The sequence below is a fragment of the Pan troglodytes genome, chromosome 17, assembly GCF_028858775.2.
Source record: "Pan troglodytes isolate AG18354 chromosome 17, NHGRI_mPanTro3-v2.0_pri, whole genome shotgun sequence".
Classification (NCBI taxonomy): Eukaryota; Metazoa; Chordata; class Mammalia; order Primates; family Hominidae; genus Pan; species Pan troglodytes.
The window spans coordinates 44469220-44496757 of record NC_072415.2 but is presented as its reverse complement, the minus strand read 5'-3'; the positions used below and the strand labels follow the sequence as shown (position 1 = coordinate 44496757).

At 39.0% G+C, this 27538-nt stretch overlaps 1 protein-coding gene across 36 annotated transcripts in view; it reads right to left on the bottom strand.

The window, feature by feature from the left end:
• Positions 1-27538, bottom strand: part of DTNA (dystrobrevin alpha) — a 414394-nt gene that overhangs the window by 189130 nt on the left and 197726 nt on the right. For all 36 annotated transcript variants that reach the window (XM_054671771.2, XM_054671775.2, XM_054671758.2 and 33 more), the window contains one exon: positions 22385-22509. The gene's annotated coding sequence lies outside the window, so the exon portion shown is untranslated. The remainder of the gene's footprint in view (positions 1-22384; positions 22510-27538) is intronic.

Genomic DNA, 27538 nt, shown 5'->3' with positions numbered 1-27538 from the left:
TGATAATAGTGATAAAACACAACTTTTGTTTTTAAAATAACACTCTGTCTATGGTGTGGAGAGTGGATGGGACAGAGGAAAGGGTGGATAGTGAAACGAGTTTGGAGGCTGACTGATGATGCTGGACTGGATGCTGACAATGGGGACAATGACAAGCGACACATTTGAAACATATTTTGAAGGTAGAATGGACAGGGATCAGTCACAGATTGAATGTGGGAAAACGAGTGAGAATAAAGTATTTAAACAACCTCCCAGCATTCTGAGATAAATGGAGATGCCATTTACTTTAATGCAGAAGCTGGCTTGGTGCAGGAATGCACTGAGGGAATGTAATGAGGGGAGAGGTGTGTGCCAGGAACAGTTTTGAATTTGAGATGTCACATAGGCTGTGTCTGTATAAACCTGAAGCTCTGAAAATAGGGCTTGGATGCAGATACACATGTGGAAGTTGTAGGTAGAGAGGAATTTTTTTTAAGCCCTGGGAAGAGAAGAGACTGCACACATCGAGATCATGCCTAGGATGCTGCCCCAGCTCAGGGAGACCTAGGAAGCAGGAGAAACACCATGTGAGCGTGCTTCTGTGGACTCGAAAACAAGGGAATTTTTCAGGAAGAAAGGGGTGATTCTTGAGTTGAAAGCTACTGAGAAGTTGAGTAAGATGAGAATGGGAAAAACATCCACTGGCTTTGGAATATGGAGATTACAATGACTTAACAAGAACCTTTTTTGGGGGAATGTTGAGGAACAGGAGAAGGATAGAGGGCAAGGAAGTGGAGTCAGCCTGTGTAGACAACTTTTTGTGTTTTTAGAAACTTTAATTTGTACGAGAGCAAATGTAGGGCAGCAATTGAAAGGAAATATGAAGTCAGGGAAAGATTTCTAAATATAGGAGACTCTTAAAAATATTTACCTGCTGAGTGGTCCACTACAGGCAGAGAGACGGAGCATGTGAGAGAGAAAATGGCTGGTTGAATGCACTCAGTCCTTAAGAGGGTGAAAGGAGATAGGATACAGAGTGTATGTGGCAAGAAACTGCCTTTCCTGCGACACTAGGGAAAAAGGAGTTGAAGGCTGCAGATGATGGTATACTTGCATGTTTGGAAACCTAAGGAAGAGGGAGTCTATCTAATGGCTTTTATGTTTTCAATGAAGTAAGAAGCAAGGTTGGTAGCTCAGACACGGAGTGGGGAGAAGAAGCGTGATGCAAATGGGAAAGTGATGAACCAGTCACCATGCAGAGGAGGAGTGTGAGCTGACTATAGAAATAGTAGGATAGACATGGAGTGCTGCAAGCACACCTGAAGTGCTTATTATGAGCCTAGTAGGATTTCAGCATGGTCTGCTGTGTGGTTTTCTGCAACAAAGCTCAGCTACATAGACACAAGTAATAGTAAATCAGGTGAGTGAGTTCACTAATGCCTGGTGAATGTGATGGCAGGACAGGAGGTAGGGACTTGAAGGTATATAAAAGGAAAGCTTGTACAAGGGATAAACTATGTAATAGAAGCAAGTAAGGAAGAAAATAAAGACAGGAGGAGTCTGATAGTGAGAAAGAATGAGGCCCAAAAGACCCTTTAATGAACACAAAGAATCACAAATGTGAGATATCAGAGCAAAAGAGCTGGAAGTGGAGCATGTGGTATTTGGAGACAGAAGTATCTTATTTTGATTGTGGAAGTGGTTAATTTCCTGAAGGTAACCAGCTCTAGTGGTCAAGCAAGTGGATGGCTGAGGTCAAATGGAGGAATATTTTTCTGGATATGATGAGGGTATTGATTGGGTCGTCCATATCATAGGTATCCTGCAGCAATCAAGATTGAAAATAAGAGTTGGTGTAGGAATGTTTATGTGACCTAAGGAAAGCCAATTAGAGTTCTATGGTGGTCAAAGTTAAGCTCTTTTCTCTGTGATCTATAGTTGGGTAGATTGTTTATGCTTGGAGGTCTGCTGATTTTCTTCATCACTGCATAGATAGAATCTCCTTAACTATTAATTGAACGCCAGAGAGAAATGGTGCTGAGAAAGGCGGAAAGAGACAGGGTCCTGAGTATAACCTTTGAACTTTTGGATCTTTCCTTGTCTAAAGCGCAACTGTCTCTTTTTTGTTAAGCTAGCCAAGTTTTTTTGCTTTGTTTTGCTTTGCTTTTTGTTGCTTGAAAATACAAAGCATAGACTAATATGGATGGGTCTGTTTCACCAAAAAGAAATATATAGAAATGCAACATATTTATTAGTTACTTACCTAATAATCATTCTCCCCCTTTTCTTTGCTGGCAAAATGCTGAATTATTTGTTGTCTGTGCCTCCACCAAAGTCTCAGGGAAGGGTTTAAGTCAATCACTGCAAATGCAGTTCCCTTGCCAGGCTTGTCAGCAAGGGAAAGTCTGCGGGGCGTTGTGTATTTGAGTTGTGTGACAGTGAATTTTATGTATCAACCTGACTGGGTCACCAGGTGCACAGATATTTGGTCAAACATTATTCTGGGTGTATTTGCAAGGGTATTTCTGGATGAGATTAATATTTGAATTGGTAGACTGAGTAAAACAGATTGCCATCCCCAGTGTGAGTGGGCCTAATCCAATCTGTTAAAATTACAGTGTCTGAATAAAACAAAAGGCTGAGCAAGAGAGTGTGTGCTTTTTCTGCATTACGGTCTTTGAGCCGGGGCACTGGTCTTCTCTTGCTTTTGGATTCAGCCTGGAACTTACGACATCAGCATTCCTGGTTTCTAGGCCTTTGAACTGCATACCTGGAGACTTCTCAGCCTCCATAATCACATGAACCCATTCCTTATAATACATGGTTTTATAGATGTGTGTGTGTGTGTGCACATGTGAGTACATATTGGTTCTGTTTCTCTGGACAACCCTGACTAATACAAGGAGTGTCCCTCAAAAATTCATATCTCAAACGCATATTATTATCTCCTTTAGAAATAAAGTCTTTTCAGATATAATCAGTTAATGATCACAATGAGATCATACTAGATTATGGTGAGCCCTAAATCCAATGACTGTTGTGATGATTAGTATTGAGTGTCAATGTGATTGGATTGAAGGATGCAAAGTATTGTTCCTGGGTGAGTGTGTTGCCAAAGGAGATTAACATTTGAGCCAGTGGACTGGGAATGGCAGACCTACCCTCAATCTGGGTGTGCACAATCTAATCAGCTGCCAGCATGGCCAGAATAAAAGCAGGCAAAAGAACGTGGAAAGATTAGACTGTTTTAGTCTTCTGGCCTACATCTTTCTCCCATGCTAGATGCTTCCTGACCTCAAACATCGGACTCCAAGTTGTTCAGCTTTGTTCCTTGTTCCTCAGCTTGCAGACAGCCTACTGTGGGACCTTACCTTGTGATCGTGTGAGTCAATACTCCTTAATAAACTCTCCTTTATATGTACATCTATCCTATTAGTTGTGTATCTTTGGAGAACCATAAGACAACTAGTATCTGTATAGGAAGAGGAGAGAATGTAAAAAGAGACACACTAACGGGGGAAGCCATGTGAAGACTGAAGCAGGGATTGCAGTGATGCAGCTGCAAGCCAAGGAATGCCAGGACTACTGGAACCCACAGAAGCTAGGAAGAGGCAAGGGGGGATTCTTCCGCAGAACCTTCATAGGGAGAATGGCCCTGCCAGCACCTCAATTTCAGACTTTTTGCCTACAAAGCTATGACAGAAAAAATTTCTATTGTTTGAAGCCACTAAGCTTTGTGGTAATTTGTGACAGCAACTCTAGGAAACTAATGCAGGTAGTTTCTGGGAAAAGTCTCTTCACTCACAAAAGGGACTCTACAGGGTGAGAAGACAATGTTGACACATCAGGGGGACGACAAATGGTTCTGTATGACTGGGCACAGGACGAGTGGAGAGGCAAGACCCAACAAGAGCCCGAAAAGGTAACAGAGTGCAGCTGGCCATCAGCAGGAGCATTGAAAAGCAGATGACGCATCGTGTGAAGGAGTGTGTCAAGGGAATGATGAATCAAGGAACAGAACCATTCTCTGAAAATAACGTTACTGTTTTCTTTTCACATGCTGAGGATGATGAGGTTCTTTTGCTGCAAGTGTTGGCTAAAGTGGATTGTCACCTTCCTGTTTTGTGATCACCAACACTTCCTGGGCTTCTTCTGTGCCCATGCCTGACTGCCTTCTTTGCTCTTCCAGTAGTTCAGATTCCCTCAAGGGCAGGCCACAAGCGAGACAATGGGTTCCTCTAGCAGGAAGAATCAGCCTATCCTCTCCTTTAGAACAAGGAAGTTGTCACCTCCTCCTGCAATACTTGCTACCACAGCCTCGCTCTATTTCATACAATCAAATCCCCGGTGCACAATTAGGCCTTTTCTGCACTCTAAGCCCTGTCCTGGAATCCCATCTTCTCCATCAAAGAGGGTCTTTTAAAAATGAAATTTCCCTTTTCAGGAACCTTTTTTCTCCCCTTCTAACAATGTCATCTCTTCTCCAGTCCAGGTCCCTAGAACCCAGTAAATTTACTTGGGAAATGGAATCATAGGCCATGATTAATTATCCTGTCAGCCAGCTCAAATGACACACATGCATTTTAATAGGGGCCCTGTGGAGACAAAGAGTTTCAGAAAACACAGAAGGCAGTTATGTAGGTATTTTTGAAGAAAGAAGCACAATGACCTCACAGGAGTTGGCTTGAGGAAACGAATCTGCTTTTGAATTCAGGGTCCACTACTTGTTTACTGCACGGCCTTGAGCAAGTGAACCTTCTGAGCCTCCACTTCATCATCTGAAAATGGAGGTAACAGTAATACCCACCTAAAGGAATGGTGGTGGAGATTCAATGGTAACAAAAAAATACCACATATTGAGCCTGGTACAGAGTTACTTTAGCTCTTTGTACTTTTTAGAAGAATTTCTCAGCATTGGCACTATTGATACGTTGGGCTAGATCATTCTTTACTTTTAGGGACTGCCCTGAGCATCGTAGATTGTTAGCAGCATCCCTGGACTATACCCACTAGATGCTAGTATCACTTCCACTCCCAGGCATCAATCAAAAATGCCTACAGATATTGCTAAATGTTCCCTGGACAGCTAAGCTGCTCCTGGTTGAGAACCACTGCTTTAGAGTAAAGTGGGCAGGCCTCTGAACAGCTCTCAATAAGTAGTGGTTAATAATTTTCTGTCCTGCCCATATGTAGGGCAGAGTCCAAACAAATCATTTGGTTATGAGTAGTGACATTTTTTCTCATTTAAATAAAAAAAAATCATCTTTCTTTCCAAACAGTGAAATGTCTATCTCGTACAGCTGTACTTCTTCAAATTTCCCACTCAGTGGGCTGGGAAGGTGAGGCAATGGCAGTACATGAGGTGGGTCTGGTGACAGAATTACTTTCCAATGCTGCCATTCCTTTACCTTATTTTTATTTTTTTATTTTTTGAGATGGAGTCTCACTCTGTCGCCAGGCTGGAGTGCAGTGGCTCAATCTTGGCTCACTGCAACCTCCACCTCCTGGGTTCAAGTGATTCTCTTGCCTCAGCCCCCCGAGTAGCTGGGACTACAGGCATGTGCCACCAGGCCCAGCTAATTTTTGTATTTTTAGTAGAGACGGGGGTTCCACCATGTTGGCCAGGGTGGTCTTGATCTCTTGACCTTGTGTTCCGCCCGCCTCGGCCTCTCAAAGTGCTGGGATTACAGGCATGAGCCACCATGCCTGGCCTATCCTTTTTTTCCCCTTAAAAACTCACGCTAATTTTGCTTTCAAGTCAATAGTGTATTCTTATTGTTTTCATAAAAATGTAATGTTCTCTTTTCCCTTTAAAATGTAACACACTTTAAGACAGGGGTATCTTATCCTGGGGCTTTGAAAGTCCCAGCATATGGCCAAATGTCCCAGTATAAGGAACAGCACTGGGTATGCTTCAAGCTGTGTGTGCTTTCTTCAGAAGTTATCAGGTATTATTTATGTTATGGGTTAATTTTACCATCCTGCTATCAGTCTGCTTATTCTAACTATTTTTCTCTTTGTTTCTACATTGCTTTTTAAAGCAAGAGCCTTTGAAAAGGGAAAATGTTTCAGAATCCTTAACCACTCAACGTGTAAAAGATAATATTAGAGAATGGGTAAATGTTAAAAAAAAAATTTCGTAATGAAACTGAGCAAACAGAATCAGGAACACGTGGAAAAAGCTGTTTGAGAGTGTTGAGTCCTTGCAAACACTTTATTCTGTATTCTGTAAAAAGTATTTCAAAGGCATTAGGATCTGGTCCTGTTGTTTCCATGGTCATTCCCCAAACTCCTATCAGACCATAGAGAAGGACATTATGTTAAACGCTAATTCTTGTTTTTATGATTTAAGGAGCTACTTCTGAGAAAGCTACTGTTTCACCAGCCCATTAGAAATGTCTGGGATGGCTAGTGCAGAATTAAGGCTTGGGTGACCCAGCTGAAACTAATGTCAATGCTTCAGTTATTTATGTTCTTCAGACTCTCTGACCCGTCTCCACTGGTTAGCGCCTCCACTGGTTACCAGGCAACCACAGCTTATTAAGGTTGTGTATGTTACACACAAGCCCCAGGTATGAGTATGAAAAGGATCTGAATATTTTAATGAGAAGGCAATCATGAGCTGAGCTAGACTATTACCTTTGTTATTAGGTAAGACAAAATCGGGAGAAGGTGGATTCAGGAGGTGGATTAATAATATTTTAGTGAAAAACCTTCATGCTTGCAGTTACAACTTTACACACAACAGCCCCAGGGTTGGACGATATGGGAAATCTCAAAGGTGTAATTATCAGATGGAAGAATTCCTGTTAATAACTGAATTTAGGGGCATTTACAAGTCCTGCTACATAGGTCCTTTCACTTCTAGCACTGTAAGGAGGGAGAATCCAGGAGAGAATGGGAAGGTTGTTATAGTACAGTAATTTTACCATTGTACTTAATGTCTGCAAATGTTTTTTGCCAAAGGAGAATTCAAAGTGCCGTGGGAATATGCCAGGGATTCAGGTGGTGGCATGCTCCGTCCTACTCATGGTAGCACCCTTGACCACACACGAGGAATAGGAACTGAGGGAGGCTAAATCTGCTTCAGTATAAAACCAGAACCTGTTTAACTGAGGGGATGACAGGCTCATTTGCTGTGGCTGAATGGGAAGAATGTAACCTTATCTGTAATGTACTAGTGCTGTTTTGCTGCCAAATATATGCTTTGTGGATGCTACTACCCTGGGAAGAAATTCAACTTCAGAAGGGAAATCATGTGACACTAGAGCTGTTTACATACATTAGGGAGACATGATATAATAAAAACCCATTCATAAAAAAAGACAGCCACCTTACTTATCCAACTAGGATTGGAAGTAAAAATACTGCAAGTTTTTATCTGAGTGTGAAGGCATATTATACACAGACAAAAGTGCAGTAAAATTTCTAGCCTACTGTTAGAGAGTGGTTAGAAATAGACAAAATTGAGAGCTACATTATTTATCTGCTTTGCTAATTTGAAACTATCAAATTTACAGTTTAAGATTTCACTAAAATAAACTCTGTACAGACTTAACATTTGCTTTTTGAAAGTGACAAAAATCAGTTGATGGCTAAAATACAAGCTCAAACAGTAAATTGTCATTACTAAGAATGCACTAACATTAAAGCACATTATTACTAACTTTTGTAAACCCATCAGAATTCTAGTTTTTGATGGAAAAACATTGCTCCATCCATTCTTGTGATAACATAGTTTTAAAAATCATACTTATGAAAAGGTAAATAGCATTCTGCAAAGCTCTTCTAGGGAAGTAAAGGGGAAATTAACAAACAAAAGATAACTAATCAGGAACATAACATGGGAATGTGAACAGATTTCTCATTTCTTTTCTAAAATACTGTATGTTTATCTTACTCAAAGAGATATAGCAGTGTAGATATGTACTGAGATTTTAAAAAATTATTTTCCACTTCTGAAATGTTTAACAGGAAACAGTCATAAAACAAGTTATTCATATAACAGTAGTAGACCAAAGACATATACCTGTATCTTTTCAGTGTAATACATAAGGTGTTTAAGGATTGCACTGTTTTACGTTTTTTAAAAAAAGTAAATATAAATATGTTCTAATCACTTTAGTTGCCATTTTTAGCATTACATTATATCTGCCATTGCCTGGGCTATTTTAATATTCCCATTAAAGGGCAGTTTAGTGCCTTTAGGCTAGGGTTTTACACACACAGTGCACACAAGATGGCAAGCAGGATGTGGTCCAGAAAGACATTTCTGTTTTTCTCACACATATGACCAGCTCGTAGGAAAGTTCCTAATATTTAGTTAATTCTCAATTAATACTTGATGAATCATAAATCTACTTCTATTTATTATATTTAAAAGAAAAATCAACTTTATTTTCTCAGTCTTCTCTTCTTAGACCAGGAATCTTCTCTTGGGGGAAAATAAACTCAAGAATATAGAAATGTTAGCTAGTTTATTGTATAGTAGAGAAGAGCTGGGTAGTAGGAGACTCAGACATGTCTGAGTTGTGGCTTTGCTGCTAATTATTTGGGTAGTACTTAAGCTCTCTAGTCTTCAATTTCCTCAGACTAAAAATTAGGAGGTCTGGGCTGCATTATCTGAAATATCCTTTCTGATGCTTCAATTCTATGATATTCTATGACTCTATGATATAATCTATGGCAAATATAATTAGGATATTACTTGAAATAATTAAACTTTATTTATCTCAGGCTCCCAGGTGCCTAACATAGAGCCAGGGAACATAGAAGATGTGCAATATATGTTTAAAAAATGAATGAATGCATGAATGATCATTATAAGTATAAATGCTGCCTATGCATCTTACGACTTTTCACAAAGGAACCCTTCTCTACGGATGCTGACTTTTGCAATTAAATTTAATTTTGAGTTTATTAATATACATTATTATTCTTATGCATGGCCCTTGAATAGTGTTATAAAAATTTCAGAACGTGTTTATGTACTTCTTTAAGAAGTGCTAATAGTATCACTATGTCTAGGAAATTTTTTTGCATTCTAAAGAAATTCTTTTATAATTAGTCATAGATATTTATCTCATAAATATTCTTAAGGAGAAAAAAAGAAAGAGAGACAGAAACTCTTGCCTTAAAGAGACTCCACCTCCAGTGGTAATCCCAGATAACATTTAGCACTAAAATTCTATCAGTCTACAGCTTTAGATACCATCATTTCCAGGTTTATGTGCACATCAATAAAGAAGATTTTGTATAAGTAATTTGCAGAACCACAAGGTGCTACATCTTTTAAACTCTTGTTGAACAGAAATAATGCTAATTTTAGCATCAACCTAAACATAAACTTATTTGCCAATGAGTAAAGATCTGTGCAGTTATAAATAGCTTACTCCTTGGGAAATGTTTTAAATGAAAAATTTTAACACTATCTAACAAACATATTCTTCTTATAGGATTAAATTGGAAAGCTCTTTTAGAGTGGCAGTTTGCTGCAGTGGAAAGATCTAACATTCTCATTCTGCCACTTACCAGAAATACAACATTGGCAAGTTAGCTAAGCTATTGGAACCCTAGTTTTTTTTCTCGGAATAATAGGGATAATAATAGCTAATTTGTGGGGTTATTATGAAGATTAAATAAGATAATGTTCATGGAACGTCTGCTTTGGTGCTTGGCACAGAGTGCCACGGACCCCCTCTGTGAGGTTTCCTTCCCCAGAACGGAGCTCTTCTTTTACTTCTAATGGCTGGATAAAGTGTTATGATCTTAACTACACTGAAAGCACTCAAATTTATCTCAAAATATGACCCTCCATAGTTCATTCAAAACCAGAAAGGAAGACTACTTCTGAACTTGATATAGGAACTTCAAAGAGGAGGAGACTAGGCATTTGTCTTTGATGAAAAATTCAGAAGAAAAAGAGAAATAACATGAGAAGTTAAGATATGGTGCTGTGATTGATAATGAAGGTTGATTTTCTTTCTGTTGTCTACATTAGGTGCTGATACCCTACAAATAACCCAAAAGTCTATGTGCATTCAAAGATAGGACACATAACTATGATCCATGAGAAGTTCATCAGTGACTTTAGTGAAATGGTAACAGCAGCAGCTGTGCTGGATATTGAAAGATGACTAGCATATTGCAAGTTATGTAAGAGTACATGAGTGCATGTGGATGAAGGGGATTTAGGGAGGGGTGTGGATGGGAGGAGTGTCTAGGCAGAAGAATCAGCATGTGCAAAAGTAAAGGAACAAAGAGCATGGCTTAGGAAAGGCAAAATATCCCTATATTAGCAAAGATCAGCTGATGGGAAGCAAAGGTAGGCAGTGAGACCCAAGAGGTCCATTGTACCAGTATTATGACATGCTAAGGAATACAGAACACAGATTTTCTTCGGATGAGGCAGTCAATGCTGGCTTTGAAACCAAAGTGGATGAGAGTACTTGGATGATATTTTCAACTGCTTGTTTCACACATGCAATGCATCAGGAACTCCACTGTGCTTTGTTTTATAGGTATGGTTTCCTAGTCCTTGAAGTGAAATAGACTTATCTTTTCAGCTTGGTCAACTGACGCTCAGAGAGGTTAAGTAACTTGCTCAAAATTACACATCCTTAAGCAATCTTGTAAAAGGAGCAATGGGATATTTGAGATAGAACAAATCACTGAAGAATGAAAATGATGAGATCTGAACATAAGTTAGAAAGTTAGTTTAGTCGGTCATGTTTTAAAAGGAAAGGAGAGGAAGAATACAGAAAAGAGGTAATTTCTGTTCAAAGTGAGTGTTCATGATTTGGGCAGGTCTGTTAATATAGGTGTGCTATATGAAGTGACAGAATGTTTTTAAGTAATACAAAATGTTGCTCCTGTGTTTTAAAATTACTTGGTGATTATTTTACCTAAGAGGCAGTGGAGCATCACAATTAGGAGCTCAGGCCCTGAAGCCAGACTATCTGGACTTGAATTTTCACCTTCAACTTACTTAACCTCAGGCAGGTTATTTAACTTCTGTGAACCCGAGTTTCCTAATCCTTAAAAAAGGAGATAATAATAGTGCCTATGTTATAGGGTTGTTTAGGCATGAAAGGGAGAATATAGAACAATTTCTTGCATAAAATAAGAACTCAGTAAGCATTAGCCAGCATTGCTTTGTGCCTTTGCCCTTAATCACCAGCCATTTATTTAGAAAGTATTAATAGTGTGCCAAGCACTGTGTTAGTTTCCAGGAATACAAAGATGGATAAAAGATGATTTCTGCATTTAAACACATTTGGGTTTTCTCACATACTCTGTGGTTCAACAGAAGTACTTGAGATTACATCATGATTAAATCACCTATCTGAATTACTTGAGAACAAGTTATTTAAAATCTCCCATTGTGGCAAGATGGCTGAATAGGAACAGCTCCAGTCTGCAGCTCCCAGTGAGACCAACGCAACAGGTGGGTGATTTCTGCATTTCCAACTGAGGTACCCAGTTCATCTCAATGGACTGGTTAGACAGTGGATATAGCCCACAGAGGGCCAGCCGAAGCAGGGTGGGGCACTGCCTCACCCGGGAAGCGCAAGAGGTCAGGGAACTCCCTCCCCTAGCCAAGGGAAGCCATGAGGAACTTGCCATGAGAGAGGGTGCTATCTGGCCAACTTACTACCCTTTTCCCATGGTCTTTGCAACCTGCGGACCAGGAGATGCTCTTGAGTGCCTGTGCCACAAGGGCCCTGGGTTTCAAGCACAAAACGAGGTGGCCATTTGGGAAGACACCAAGCTAGCTGCAGGAGTTTTCTTTTTGTACCCCAGTGGTGCCTGGAAAGCCAGTGAGACAGAGCCGTTCACTCCCCTGGGAAGGGGGCTGAAGCCAGAGAGCCAAGTGGTCTTGCTCAGCGGATCCCACCTCAAAGAAACCCAGCAAACTAAGATCCACTGGCTTGAAATTCTCGCTGTCAGCACAGCAGTCTGAAGTCGATCTGTGACTCTCAAGTTTGGTGGAGGGAGGGGCTTCCACCATTACTGAGGCTTGAGTAGGTGGTTTTCCTCTCACAGTGTAAACAAAGCCACTGGGAGTTCAGACTGGGTGGGGCCCACCACAACACCTCAAAGCCACTGTAGCCAGACTGCCTCTCTAGATTCATCCTCTCTGGGCAGGGCATCTCTGAAAGAAAGGCAGTAGCCCCAGCCAGGGGCTTATAGATAAAACTCCCATCTCCCTGGAACAGAGCACCTGGGGGAGGGGGCAGCTGTGGGCGCAGCTTCAGCAAACTTAAACATTTCTGCCTGCCAGCTCTGCAGAGAGCAGTGGATCTCCCAGCACAGCGCTCGAGCTCTGCTAAGGGACAGACTGCCTCCTCAAGTGGGTCCCTGACACCCATGCCTCCTGATGGGGAGACATCTCCCAGCAGGGTTCGATAGATACCTCATACAGAAGAGCTCTGGCTGGCATCTGGCAGGTGCCCTTCTGGGACAAAGCTTCCAGAGGAAGGAGCAGGCAGCAATCTCTGCTGTTCTGCAGCCTTCACTGGTGATACCCAGGAAAATAGGGTCTGGAGTGGACCTCCAGCAAACTCCAGCAGACCTGCAGCAGAGGGGCCTGACTATTGGGGCCTGACTATTAGAAGGAAAACAATCAGAAAGCAATAGCATCAACATCAACAACAACAACAAAAATGACCACCCAAAACTCCATCTGAAGGTCACCAACAACAAAGACTAAAAATAGATAAATCCATGAAGATGAAGAAAAACCTGTGCAAAAAGGCTGAAAATTCCAAAAAGCAGAACGCCTCTTCTCCAAAGGACCACAATTCCTCGCCAGCAAGGGAACAAAACTGGATGGAGAATGAGTTTGACGAATTGGCAGAAGTAGGCTTCAGAAGGTGGGTAATAACAAACTCCTCTAAGGTAAAGGAACATGTTCTAACCCAATGCAAGGAAGCTAAGAACCTTGATAAAAGGTTAGAGGAATTGCTAACTAGAATAACCAGTTTAGAGAACATAAATGACCTGATGGAGGTGAAAAACACAGCACGAGAACTTTGTGAAGCATATACAAGTATCAATAGCTGAATCGATCAAGCAGAATAAAGGATATCAGAGACTGAAGATCAACTTAATGAAATAAAGCATGAAGACAAGATTAGAGAAAAAAGAACGAAAAGGAACAAACAAAGCCTCCAAGAAATATGGTACTAGGTGAAAAGACAAAATCTACGTTTGATTGGTGTACCTGAAAGTGATGGGGAGAATGGAACTAAGTTAGAAAACACACTTCAGGATATTATTCAGGAGAACTTCCTCAACCTAGCAAGACAGGCCAACATTTAAATTCAGGAAACACAGAAAACACCACAAAGATACTCCTCAAGAACAGCAACCCCAAGACACATAATTGTCAGATTCACCAAGGTTGAAATGAAGGAAAAAATGTTAAGGGCAGCCAGAGAGAAAGGTCGCGTTACCCACAAAGGGAAGCCCATCAGACTAACAGTGGATCTCTCAGCAGAAACGCTACAAGCCAGAAGGGAGTGGGGGCCAATATTAGACATTCTTGAAGAAAAGAATTTTCAACCCAGAATTTCATATCTAGCCAAAGTAAGCTTCATAAGTGAAGGAGAAATAAAATCCTTTACAGACAAGCAAATACTAAGGGATTTTGTCACCATGAGGCCTGCCTTACAAGAGCTCCTGAAGGAAGCACTAAATATGCAAGGGAAAAACCAGTACCAGCTACTGCAAAAATAAACCAAATTGTAAAGACCATCCACACTATGAAGAAACTGCATCAACTAATAGGCAAAATAACCAGCTAGCATCATGATGACAGGATCAAATTCACACATAACAATATTAACCTTAAATGTAAATGGGCTAAATGCTCCAATGAAAAGGCACAGATTGGCAAATCGGATAAAGACTCAAGATCCATCAGTGTGCTATATTCAGGAGACCCATCTCATGTGCAAAGATACACATAAGCTCAAAATAAAGTGATGGAGGAAGACTTACCAAGCAAACAGAAAGAAGAAAAAAAAAGCAGAAGTTGCAATCCTAGTCTCTGATAAAACAGACTTTAAACAAACAAAGATCAAAAAAGACAAAGAAGGGCATTACATAACGTTAAAGGGATCAATGCAACAAGAAGAGCTAAGTATCCTAAATATATATGCACCCAATACAGGAGCACCCAGATTCATAAAGAAAGTTCTTAGAGACTTACAAAGAGACCTATATTCCCACACAATAATAGTGGGAGACTTTAACACCCTACTATCAATATTAGATCAATGAGACAGAAGATTAACAAGGATATTCAGAACTTGAACTCAGCTCTGGACCAGGCAGATCTAATAGACATTTGCAGAACTCTCCACCCCAAATCAACAGAATATACATTCTTCTCAGCACCACATAGCACTTATTCTAAAATTGACCACGTAATTGGAAGCAAAACACTCCTCAACAAATGCAAAAGAATGGAAATCATAACAAACAGTCTCTCAGACCACAGTGCAATCAAATTAGAACTCAGGATTAAGAAACTCACTCAAAACTGCACAACTACATGGAAACTGAACAACCTGCTCCTGAATGACTACTGGGTAAATAACAAAATTAAGACAGAAATAAAGATGTTCTTTGAAACCAATGAGAAGAAAGACAGAATGTACCAGAATCTCTGGGACACAGCTATACAGTGTTTAGAGGGAAATTTATAGCACTAAATGCCCACAAGAGAAAGCAGGAAAGAGCTAAAATTGACACCTTAACATCAAAATTAAAAGAACTAGAGAAGCAAGCGCAAACAAATTCAAAAGTTAGCAGAAGACAAGAAATAACTAAGATCAGAACAGAACTGAAGGAGATAGAGACATGAAAAACCCTTTAAAAAATCAACGAATCCAGGAGCTGGTTTTTTGAAAAGATTAACAAAATAGATAGATGGCTACCAGACTAATAAAGAGGAAAAGAGAGAAGAATCAAATAGACACAATAAAAATGATAAAGGGGAGATCACCACTGATCCCACAGAAATGCAAACTACAATCAGAGAATACTATAAACACCTCTACGCAAATAAACTAGAAAATCTAGGAGAAATGGATAAATTCTTGGACACATACACCCTCCCGAGACTAAACCAAGAAGTTGAATCCCTGAATAGACCAATAACAAATTCTGAATTTGAGGCAGTAATTAATAGTCTACCACCACCACCAACAACAAAAACCCAGGACTAGACGGATTCATAGCCAAATTCTACCAGAGGTAAAAAGAGGAGCTGGTACCATTCCTTCTGAAACAATTCCAAACAAAAGAAAAAGAGGGACTCCACCCTAACTCATTTCATGAGGCCAGCATCATCCTGATACCAAAACCTGGCAGGGACACAACGAAAAAAGAAAATTTCAGGCCAATATCCCTGATGAACATTGATGCGAAAATCCTCAATAACATACTGGCAAACTGAATCCAGCAGCATATCAAAAAGATTATCCACCACAACCAAGTCGGCTTCATCCTGGGATGCAAGGCTGGTTCAACATACACAAATCAATAAACGTAGTCCATCACATAAACAGAACCAATGACAAAAACCACATGATTATCTCAATAGATGCAGAAAAGGCCTTCAATAAAATTCAACACCCCTTCATGCTAAAAACACTCAATAAACGAGGTATTGATGGAACATATCTCAAAATAATAAGAGCTATTTATGACAAATCCACAGCCAAAATCATACTGAATGGGCAAAAGCTGGAAGCATTCCCTTTGAAAACCAGCACAAGACAAGGATGCCCTCTCTCACCACTCCTATTCAACACAGTATTGGAAGTCCTGGCCGGGGCAATCAGGCAAGAGAAAGAAATGAAGCGTATTCAAATAGGAAGACAGGAAGTCAAATTATCTTTGTTTGCAGATGACATGATTGTATATTTAGGAAACCCCATCATCTCAGCCCAAAACCTCATTAAGCTGATAAGCAAATTCAGCAAAGTGTCAGGATACAAAACCAATGTGCAAAATTCACAAGCATTCCTATACACCAGTAATAGACAAACAGAGAGCCAAATCATGAGCAAACTCCCATTCACAATTGCTACAAAGAGAATAAAATACCTAGGAATACAACTTACAAGGGATGTGAAAGACCTCTTCAAGGAGAACTACAAACCACTGCTCAAGGAAAGAAGAGGTGACACAAACAAATGGAAAAACGTTCCATGCTCATGGATAGGAAGAATCAATATCGTGAAAATGGCCATACTGTCCAAAGTAATTTACAGATTCAATGTCATTCCCATCAAGCTACCATTGATTTTCTTCACAGAATTAGAAAAAACTACTTTCAATTTCATATGGAAACAAAAAAGAGCCTGTATAGCCAAGACAATCCTAAGCCAAAAGAACAAAGCTGGAGGTATCACAGTACCTAACTTAAACTATACTACAAGGCTACAGTAACCAAGACAGCATGGTACTGGTACCAACACAGATATATAGACCAATGGAACAGAACAGAGCCCTCAGAAATAACGCCACACATCTACAACCATCTGATCTTTGACAAACCTGACACAAACAAGCAATGGGGAAAACATTCCCTATTTAATAAATGGTGTTGGGAAAACTGGCTAGCCATATGCAGAAAGCTGAAACTGGACCCTTTCCTTACACCTCATACAAAAATTAACTCAAGATGGATTAAAGACTTAAATGTAAGACCTAAAATCATAAAAACCCAAGAAGAAAATCTAGGCAAAACCATTTAGGACATAGGCATGGGCAAAGACTTCATGACTAAAACACCAAAAGCAATGGCAACAAAAGCCAAAATTCACAAATGGGATCTAATTAAAGAGCTTCTGCACAGTAAAAGAAACTATCAGCAGAGTGAACAGGCAACCTACAGAATGGGAGAAAATTTTTGCAGTCTATCCATCTGACAAAGGGCTAATATCCAGAATCTACAAGGAACTTAAACCAATTTACAAGAAAAAAGCAACCCCATCGAAAAGTGGGCAAGTGATATGAACAGACATTTTTCAAAAGAAGACATTTATGCGGCCAAAAAACATATGAAAAGAAGCTCATCATCACTGGTCATTAGAGAAATGCAAATCAAAACCACAATGAGATACCATCTCACGCCAGTTAGAACGGCGATCATTGAAAAATCAGGAAACAACAGATGCTGGAGAGGATGTGGAGAAATAGGAATGCTTTTACACTATTGGGAGTGTAAATTAGTTCAACCATTGTGGAAGACAGTGTGGCGATTCCTCAAGGATCTAGAACCAGAAATACCATTTGACCTAGCAATCCTATTACTGGGTATATACCCAAAGGATTATAAATCATTCTACTATAAAGACACATGCACACGTATGTTTATTGCAGCACTATTCACAAAAGCAAAGACTTGGAACCAACCCAAATGCCCATAAATGTTAGACTGGATAAAGAAAATGTGACACATAGACACCATGGAATAATATGTAGCCAAAAAAAGAATGAGTTCATGTCCTTTACAGGAATATGGATGAAGCTGGAAACGATCATTCTCAGGAAACTAACACAGGAACAGAAAACCAAAGACCACATGTTCTCACTCATAAGTGGGAGTTGAACAATGAGAACATATGGGCACAGGGAGGGGAATATCACACACCAGGGCCTGTTGGGGGATGGGGGGCAAGGGGAGGGATAGCATTAGGAGAAGTACCTAATGTAGATGACGGGTTGATGGGTGCAGCAAAGCACCATGGCACCTGTATGCCTATGTAGCAAACTTGCACGTTCTGCATATGTATCCCAGAACCTAAAGTATATATATACATAAAAATCTCCCATCACAATGTTGTTCATTATTGTAATGACTAATACCTCCACTCTTCCCATCCCTCTCTCCCAACGTGACATTAAGATCTGTTCAGCCTGAGTTATCTTTGATGTCAGGTGTTTCCCTTGACCCTACAGGCAACATCATAAAGTTGGTGAGATCATTTCCCACATACGTGTACCCCAACTTCCAATGCTGAATGTTTGTACCATTGTTTCAGAGGTCTCTTCCTTGCTAATTCATTAGATTTACATATTATGTAGTATATATAATTAATGGGTGCATTTTTCTTCCCAAGGGTATTTTTTTAAATTATAATTTTATAAAATCCTATTTCCAAAAGCTGGAGAAAAATGTTAATGATTAGAATTTTTAGAGCTGTATCAAATAAGGGGAAGACTTGTACTGGCAACATAAGTTATTCATTGTCTTAAACTATATCATAAAGCTCCTCATACCTGTGTCTCCCAGCTTTAGGATGATGAAGGAGTTTTAGAAATTCTGTTCATGATGGCATTTGCACATTGTCTGAAAGGATTCTAAATTAGGCATTGCCGGTTCAACATTGACATTGGTTGAAAAGATGAAAATTGTTGGTAGAAGGAACATCATGTCCTTCAGAGTCCAACCACAGTACATTAAAATGGACAGATGAGCAGTTGAGATGACCTCTGAGAAAAGATTGAAAAGGAACATGTCTACATAAATAAATGAGAAGGAAATGAAAATAGCAAGGCCCTTCCATTTAAAATAACTAAGTGAAGTACCAAAATGATTAAGTGAAAAGCGACTTTAATACCAAGGAATCTCTTTAGAATGAATGGAATTGTTGAGACAGAGTGAATTGATTAGTTATCAAGAAAGACAGACACTGGGATCCTGATCACATTGCTTTCCAATACATCCAGTATTTATTACAAGAAATTTGAAATGTTCAGATCGTAAGGCATCTTCAAGTAGCAAACAACCATTACTAAACGAGAGAGGTCAGATCTCTCAACTGTAGGTGAAAAGAACCAAAATGAAGTAAATCAGAAGCTTTAGATTTAAATGTGAATGCTGGAATGAGACTGATTTAAATTGGAATGAGACTAAGAAGTTCTTATACTGTACATAGTAAAGTTTGTGAAATGTGGATATTTTAAAAATAAACATAATACTTGGGATATATCTGAAAATTTAAAAATCTTCCCATTAATTTGATATGCAAAATGGGAAACTTGACAATGATTGTGTTAACAGCAACAAATTAATGTTACAATATTGTATAGCTGAGGATATGGCTTTAAATATATTAAGTTTAATTTTTTTTCAGTTTTTTAAAAAACAAACCTTGAAGAGAATGACAAGAGAAGACAGAAATAAGAGAAATTATTTTCAAAAGACGCATGTGATAAAGGATTATTAGCCATAATATACAAAGAACTTTTAACACTCAACAGTAAGAAAACAACCCAATTAAAAAATGGGCCAAAGATCGGAACAGACACCTCACCAAGGAAGATACAAAGTTAGAAAGTAAGCATAAGAAAAGATGTTCAACATCATTAGGGAACTGCTCATTAAAATCAGAAGTATACACCTATTAGAATGACCAAATTCTAAAACACTGACATCAAATGCTGGAGAGGATATGGAGCAACAGGACACTTATTTGTTGCTGGTGGAAATGCAAAATGATACAATTAACTTGGAAGACAGTTTGGCAGTTTCTTACAAAACTAAACATATTTTTATCCTAGGATTCAGCAATTACACTCCTTGGTATTAGGTTGGTGCAAAAGTAATTAAATCAAAAAGTAATGGCAAAACCGCAATTACTTTTGCACCAACCTAAAATATTTACCTAAATGAGTTGAAAATTTGTGTCCACACAAAAACCTACATATGATGTTTATAGCAGCTTTATTCATAATCTCCAAAACATGGAAGCAACAAAAATGTCCTCCAATAGGTTAATAGATAAATTAAATGTGGTATATCCAGGCAGTGGAATATTATTCAACGCTAAAACAAAATGAACTATCAAGCCATGAAAAGCCATGAAGGAGACTTAAATGCATATTACTGAGTGAAAGAGGCCCACCTGAAAAGGCTACACACTGTATGATTTCAACTATATGACATTTCGGTAAAGGTAAAGCTATGGAGCCAGTAAAAAGATGAGGGGTGAGGTGCAGGGGAGGGATGAATAGGCAGAGCACAGAGGATTGTTAGGGCAGTGAAACTATTCTGTATGATACCACAGTGGTGGATACATGTCATTTATGCATTTGTCAAAGCCCATAGAATGCACAACACCAAGAATGTACCCTAATGTAAACTGTGGACTTCAGGTGATGATGGGTTAATGTAGGTTCATTGATAGTCACAAATATACCATTCTGGTGGAGGATGCCCATAGGGTGTGTGTGTGTGTGGGGTGTGTGTGTGTGTGTGTGTGTGTGTGTGTGTGTGTGTGTTGTATATAGGGGGATATATATAAACTGTACTTTCTACTCAATTTTTGGGTGACCTAAATTGCTCTCAAATAAATTTTACTAAATTAATAAATAAATGACACACTGCATGATTCCATTAGATAAAGTTCTAGAACAGGCAAAATTAGTTAATGGTCACATAAGCCATGATCATGGTTTCCTCTGTGGGAGGAATGACTGGAAGGTCACATGAGCAGGACTTCTGGGGGCACTGGTAATCTACTTCTTGATCTGATGGGAAGTATACACTTTGTGAAAATTCATTGAGATATACACTTACTTGTGTCCTCTTTGTATGTATATTATATCTCAATGTCTTAGTATAAAGTATTTTAAAAGTAAAAAACACCCTGCCCAACTTTACATTTAAATTTAATTTCCTAGGAATCACTTGTTTTCTTAAGAAGCAAGTAATCCATGTTCATTTTCTTCCAATAATTTTGGAAGAAATTAATGAAGTATTGATAGATTAGTTAGGATTCAATCAAGAAAAAAGAAAACATTCTAAGTATTTAAAATGATGAACTTTAATACAAGGAAATGGTTACAAAGATGAAAGAATTGAGAAGCTAAATTGGGAATGGTGGATCAAATTGAAGATCAGCAGCCTCAGGAAGCCAAAGGCACTATCACTCATGATTCTCAAGGGACAAAAGGGAAGAGGTAGTGTTAATGAGGTTCAGGGTTCAGGTCACTGGAAGAAGCTGGAGGTAACATGTAGGAGGGGAGGAGAGGCTCTGGCTGGAAAATACAGCCCATAGGGTCAGTCCCTGCGGAATAAAGAGAGGCAGGGCAGGGCAAGGAATGGCCCTGAAGGTAACAGGCACAGATGGGCACAAGTGGAAAATAAACGATTCAGAAAATAAGTTTTTCATTTTCATTTTTTTCTTCTAGAGTAACTGTTACACTAGGCAAATTGATTTACTGGTATTTTTGATGGGCACCAAGTTTAGCTTCTGGGAACTGCATTCAACACACATCTTGTAAATAAATAGAATTACCATTTTAGTTCTAAATCCAATCTCTATAAACCAAATTTATATACCTGTAAGTTTATGAAAGCATTATTTGCCATCATTTTGAAGTTAATCAAAAGTATTAAGGAAGCATCTCTGCCTTTCAGATTAGATTTAGACAGTGGCCAATGCTCTGTCAGCTGCATTATTTTATTGGAATTGTAAACATAGGTATATGCTGGTGTTCTGAAGATCACCTTTCTTCAAAGTACATAATAAAGCCACACTTTGAAAACTAGACTTAGGAGGAGGTGGAAAGCCACACAATATCCTCAATATGACCACCACTCACTTTCTCCATTCCCCTCTATTCTGCTGAAAAATGGCAATGGCATATATCAGACTAATATTAAACCACCAATTTTAGGCTCTTCTCTTTTCTGACATGGAAGGGTGATGACATATGATGATGTAAAATATATTTATTCATTCATTTCATGGCCAGACAAAACAAAGCTGAATGTGAGTGTGTGTGTGTTGTGTTTAATTGTACATAGCACTTTAAAAATTTAGCACACCTGCCCTTAACCATGCCCTACTTTTAATTCTAAGCAAAATCTCCCAATAAGCGCGTCTAAAACGTTATCCCGATCTCAAACACAGATTTATTAGTGATTAAGCCACTATTATCACCATCAAATTTTCATTCAGTTTATGCCATCAAAAATTTTGTCTCATTCTGGTTTATTACACTGATATTAAATACATTTTATATTTTACAAATTATATAACCTTTAGAATAGAATGAAGTATTATGGCATTTGCTTAATAGAAACTGGGAAGTGACGGTCAAGACAACCTTTATGTTATATAGCTCACAGTTCAGATGGTTTCTGATAATAATAATAACAATAAATAAACAAAAAGACGGTAAGTCTTTCATTGTCTGGAACCTCACTAAAGGTACGAAACTGAAAGGCATTGATAATATTTATTTAGCCATCTTGCTCCACCTCAGCATTGATAATATTTAAACCCATTTTCTTTTCAGGCAAATGAGAGGAGCACTCTAAAAAGAAACAGTTCAATATTCATCTGAAGTTCTTTGTCTTAAACACACTCACCTAAAATTCAATGAAGGGACAGCATGAACTTTTCAAAACCATCTATATTCTTCAAAATGGCAGTTGATTACGGCACTTAAAGACTTCCCAAGCACTTCATCCAAGGATTGGTAAATCCTATTTATCTGCAATGAGAAAGTAGACTTTTATTTAGCTAAGCAATTCACACTTCTGTATTTATTACACAAACAGGAAGCCAGAATTGGCAGATCTAGAACATACGATATTTTATAAATCCCCTTATCCTCTATTAATAACGTATGCAATTTAGAACCTTGCTTTTCATTTAGTATAAGAAATATTTATAATAATGGACATTTATAGTAGAAGTCTTTTCACAGATGAAGACAGTGAGTCCCAGAGGGATGAAGTGATCATCCAAGATTTAAAAGCTGGTTAATGATAGTTGCCTGGAACATTGGGTTCCAGGATATAGCTCTATGGATTTAGTTGACTGAAAAACCAGAAATGGGAAAACATGGAATCTTCTTTGTTTTCCAAGTAGATAGTTTTCGGGGATATTTTATTGACATAATTTTTACTGAAGCCAAGTAAAGTACTGCTAAGATCAGAGTCCTCAGACTAACATTTCCTCTGATGGATTGAGCTTGAGCAGTCATTAGTAGATACCCTGTAAGAGTGGACTACAGCAAGGTGGACTACAAAGGCAACCTAATGTTACTTAATAATCCATATAATTATGTTGTGTAGTAATAACATAAATTGTAAATATTTCATAAGATTGGCTGTTAATTTTTCTTAACTAAGCTGAATGATTTTATAAGCTTTTGCCTTCTGAGAAAATTTCTCAATGAGAACTGAAAGAGCCAAGCTCTAGACTGCCCGCCCCAATGCCCAAGATCCCTGACCCTATGGCTGGGAGTGACCCAGGCACTCCACTCATCATCTCCCCTCAGCCAGTCCTCCCTAGTGTTCTCTTCCTCCTCACCCTTTCTTCCTTGCTTCTCCCTGTGAACATACGGGCTGCGTGTTACTATCCCAGGTGCCAGATGGCTTGAAGCAGCAAAAATTTGAAGCTTAGGAAATCTCATGTTAAGATGAAGGAAAAGTGTGGGGAGGAGGGACACAGTAAAGTAAAAGGGACAAGGCATCTGGTGGCAGTGGGGGTGGAAAGGGAAGGGATGGAAGGAACCCAGCTCTGCACCTTTGCTGGGTGATGGGTGCCTTCTGCTGCTGACTCCCACCCCATGCTTTCCTCTCCCAACCCAGGTTATCTAAAATGAACACAATAATTATTTCAGCTTTCATGACTGGGTTCAGGCTTCCTATGATTTGAGGTACTAAAGAAAATTCTATAACAAAATCTTCCCCTTCCTCTTATCTAAGTTCTCAGACATGTTCATTACGTGAGGTTTATTTATGATATGGTTTTGCTGTGTCCCTGCCTTGACTTGTAGTTCTCATAATCCCCACATATCATGGGAGGGGCCCAATAGGAGATAATTGACTCATGGGGGCTGTTATCCCCATGCTGTTCTTGTGATAGTATAGGGGCTTTTCCCCCTTTGCTCTGCACTTCTCTCTCCTGCTGCCACATGAAGAAGGATGTGTTTGCTTCCACTTTCACCATGATTGTAAGTTTCCTGAGGCCTCACCAGCCATCTGCCACTGAGTCAATTATACTTCTTTCCTTTACAAATTACCCAGTCATGGGCAGTTCTTTATAGTAGTGTGAGAATGACCTAATACAATTTAATAGGATATAAAGAGGCTTTCACTACACAATTAACCACTGTTCTGTGACATTCAGACCCAACAGTCTTTCCCTGTGCTATGATTCTAGGCACATACATCTGGTTGACATTCTTTGAATTAAATGTATTATTACAACAGTAGTACTTTCAGATATTTTTTGTTTCTTAAAGTACATGCTTTTTAAAAAAAAATTGGAGTTGGAGTAGATTAGACCTATGTATCTGAGAATAAATTATATATTAAAAATATTTCTCCTCATGAACACAGCTCTCTAAGCCACAGCACCTGGAAATAAATGAAAATCGCATATAATCTAAAGTATTATATTTTCACCTTAGGCTATATCTATGTATATAATAAAGTGAGATAAACTTATATCCAGCTCTATCTGGCAATGTAGAATCACTCGAGAAATCACTTGGTATTGTCCTAGGGACCTCTTAGGATTTGGCTGCTGGTTGTTGCTCCTGTACCTGACAATTTTGGGAAGGATGACTTGCATATTTCTTTTTTTTTTTGTCCAGGTCCAATGGGTTACTCCAGACTGCAATAGATTTGGAGGGAGCCTAAACAATGCTCAGAGACACTGTGTTAAAGAACCCCATGGGTGGTCCAGGTTGACATCTTGACCAGGATCTATGATTAATAAAAGTTGCACCTTGGGTGGTCTACGGATCACAAGGCAGCTTTAAATTCTGCTGTTCCTTTTCTACTAAGTGGCCCCATTTCACCCCATATATCACAGATAGTGACTAAAAGAAGTTAGTTGTCTAATCTGGAGGCAGATCCATCCCTACCATTCTTGGCTTCTATCCTGCATGGCAACTCCAGAGTATGCAGAGCTGAATACCCTCAATTCTTTCTACTCTTTCTTTCACCTGAGGGTGGCAGCCTCCCAAGCTGCTAGTGAATTAAAGGCATCAATCCTACTATACTCTTCCTGCAGCCTACTGGACACTTGCAAAGCAAAATTTTCACATGAACATTGGGTGGGAATACAAATTATACCTTTCTCCATTCTCTCCCTCTCTCTTTGAGACAAGGTCTTGCTCTCTCACCCATACTGAGTGCAGTGGCATGATCGTGGCTCACTGCAGCCTCAAGCTCCCCAGGCTCAAGCAATCTTCCCATCTCAACCTCCTGAGTAGCTTGGACTACAGGTGCTCAGCAACACGCTCAGCTAATTTTTGTATGTTTTGTAGAGATGAGATTTTGCTATGTTGCCCAGGCTGGTCTCGAACATCTGAGCTCAAACAATCCGCCTGCCTCAGCCTCCCAACATGCTGGGATTACAGGCATGAACCACCGTGCCTGGCCCCTTCTCTCTTTAAGTTCTTATTTAAATTACAGGTCAGCTAACTTAAATTCTAGGTTGGCTAACTTGTGACTAGAAATTAAAATTCAGTGTCATGGTATAAAATAAAAATACTGTATTCTTTACTAAGCTCCCAGAAAAGCTTTCATCCAGGGTCTGGATTGGAGCTAGGAACCAGTGTCTTACCACAGAGTACCATAAAAGAAAGAAGTATTTCATTTATTTTGGGTGCTGCATTTTAGGCATGTAGGTTAGATGGAAGTTGCAGGAGTCACATTTTTGCTTAATAAGAGGACCCCCTCAAATTGGAGGACACAAAAACAGAATTGGCCACCTAAAAAGGTAGTGATCTTCATACCAATGATATCAATTTAAATAGAGGCTCAATAATCATTTGTAGTGGTAGGATTTGGTAAAGCATACACGTTTATTACAAGTTGGGATATGTGGTCCTCTCAGCCCAGATTCTGTGGGACCTAGACAAATATTAGACTGGAGAAGAGTTAACATTCATGTTATTATTCCTATTTATGCTCGGACTGATGTTTCTACCATAAATAGCACTCTGTACTCACTCTCTATTGTTTATTTTGATATATTCCCCTGTACTGCCACTACCTGATGTCTGATGTATTATTTATTCATTGTCTCTTCACACCAGAATATAGCTCCACAAAGGCAGGAACTTTTTTCATTGTTGTGCACCTGATGCTTAGAATGGTGGCTGGCACATAGTATGCCTGCAGTAATATTTATTGCACGAACAAACAAATGTATGAATGAATGTATATTTTTGGTTGCCATCAAATTTAAATCTAAGAAGTTTGGATTTTTCTTTCACACAAATATTTGCAAGTCAGATTAAAGCTTCTAGATGATGATTTTATTTATACATACCTTAGAATAAACAAGGTAGGGTGAAATACAAGATTAACTAGCAAGAATGTAGTAAAAGAAAAATCCTATTACATTTTCTTATTTTAAAATGTGTCTTCTTTTTCTTATAAATATTTGGTTCAATTTCCTTTCTCTTACCCTTGTGAACTTGCACCATATTAAAAATAATTTCATCATCACAATCTGAAGAATTCATGATTATTTTATTCACCCTAAAAATATAAGGAATCCAAGCAGAAATTTTAGCTACTTTCATTATTATTCAAGAACGGGTAGCCTAAATATTAAAAGGAGGAATAAAAAGGTGCTCTCCAAGACTTCTTTTGAGGGTATGACTTTTGTCCAGTGGTTCTCAATCAGGGTGATTTTGCCCCCAGGGGACATATGACAATGTTTGGAGACATTTTTGGTTGTGCAGGGTGGGTACGTGCAACTGGCATCTAGTAGGTACAGGTCAGGATACTGCTGAACATCTGAAAATTCATAGGACTACTGCCCCCCAACCCCCAGCCAAATAATGAATAGTCCAAAATGTTGATAGTACCCAGGTTGAGGAACCCTGGTAGGTGGTCCGAGTTCCTTTGAGTCCTAATTCTATTATGTAATTTTACTACAGGTCCCATCCAGACCTCTGAAGTTGAACAAGGTAAGTCTAACTTCCCTTTTGAAGCTTCCTCCAACTCTATATACCACGTGAATTCCTTCCTGCCCCTCCCAGCTGTGCTCTTAGAGCCTCTCTGTATTCCAGTCCTTAGTGCTGCCACACCACTCTTGGAGGTCTTTCATTGCAGCACCTGTTATCATTTAAAATTACCATGAATTTTCTTATCCCTTTATAAGAATACGTGCAACTCTGGGCAGGGACTTATTGCTTATTTCTTCATCATCTCTAGTACATAATCTTTAATGATGAATAGCAATCATCACTAAATGCTTGTTTGAATAAATGATTGATGGTGGAACAGTTAGCAAACACAAAGCTCATGTTTTCACATCTGGTTCCTGTACAGCGTGGCAGTATAAACTTATTCAAATAATTTCACCAGATTATTAGTTATCGGCCTAAGAACGTCAAAGTGGCTTAGAAAGTTGTAGTAAAATGGATTTGGAATCATGGCCCTTGGACTAAACCCAGAATCACCCCAGACACAAGCATATTAATTAAGTCAGAGTCAGGGAGAGGATGGCTGGCAAATGGGCCTTTTTGGACACTTAAAAGCTGGAAA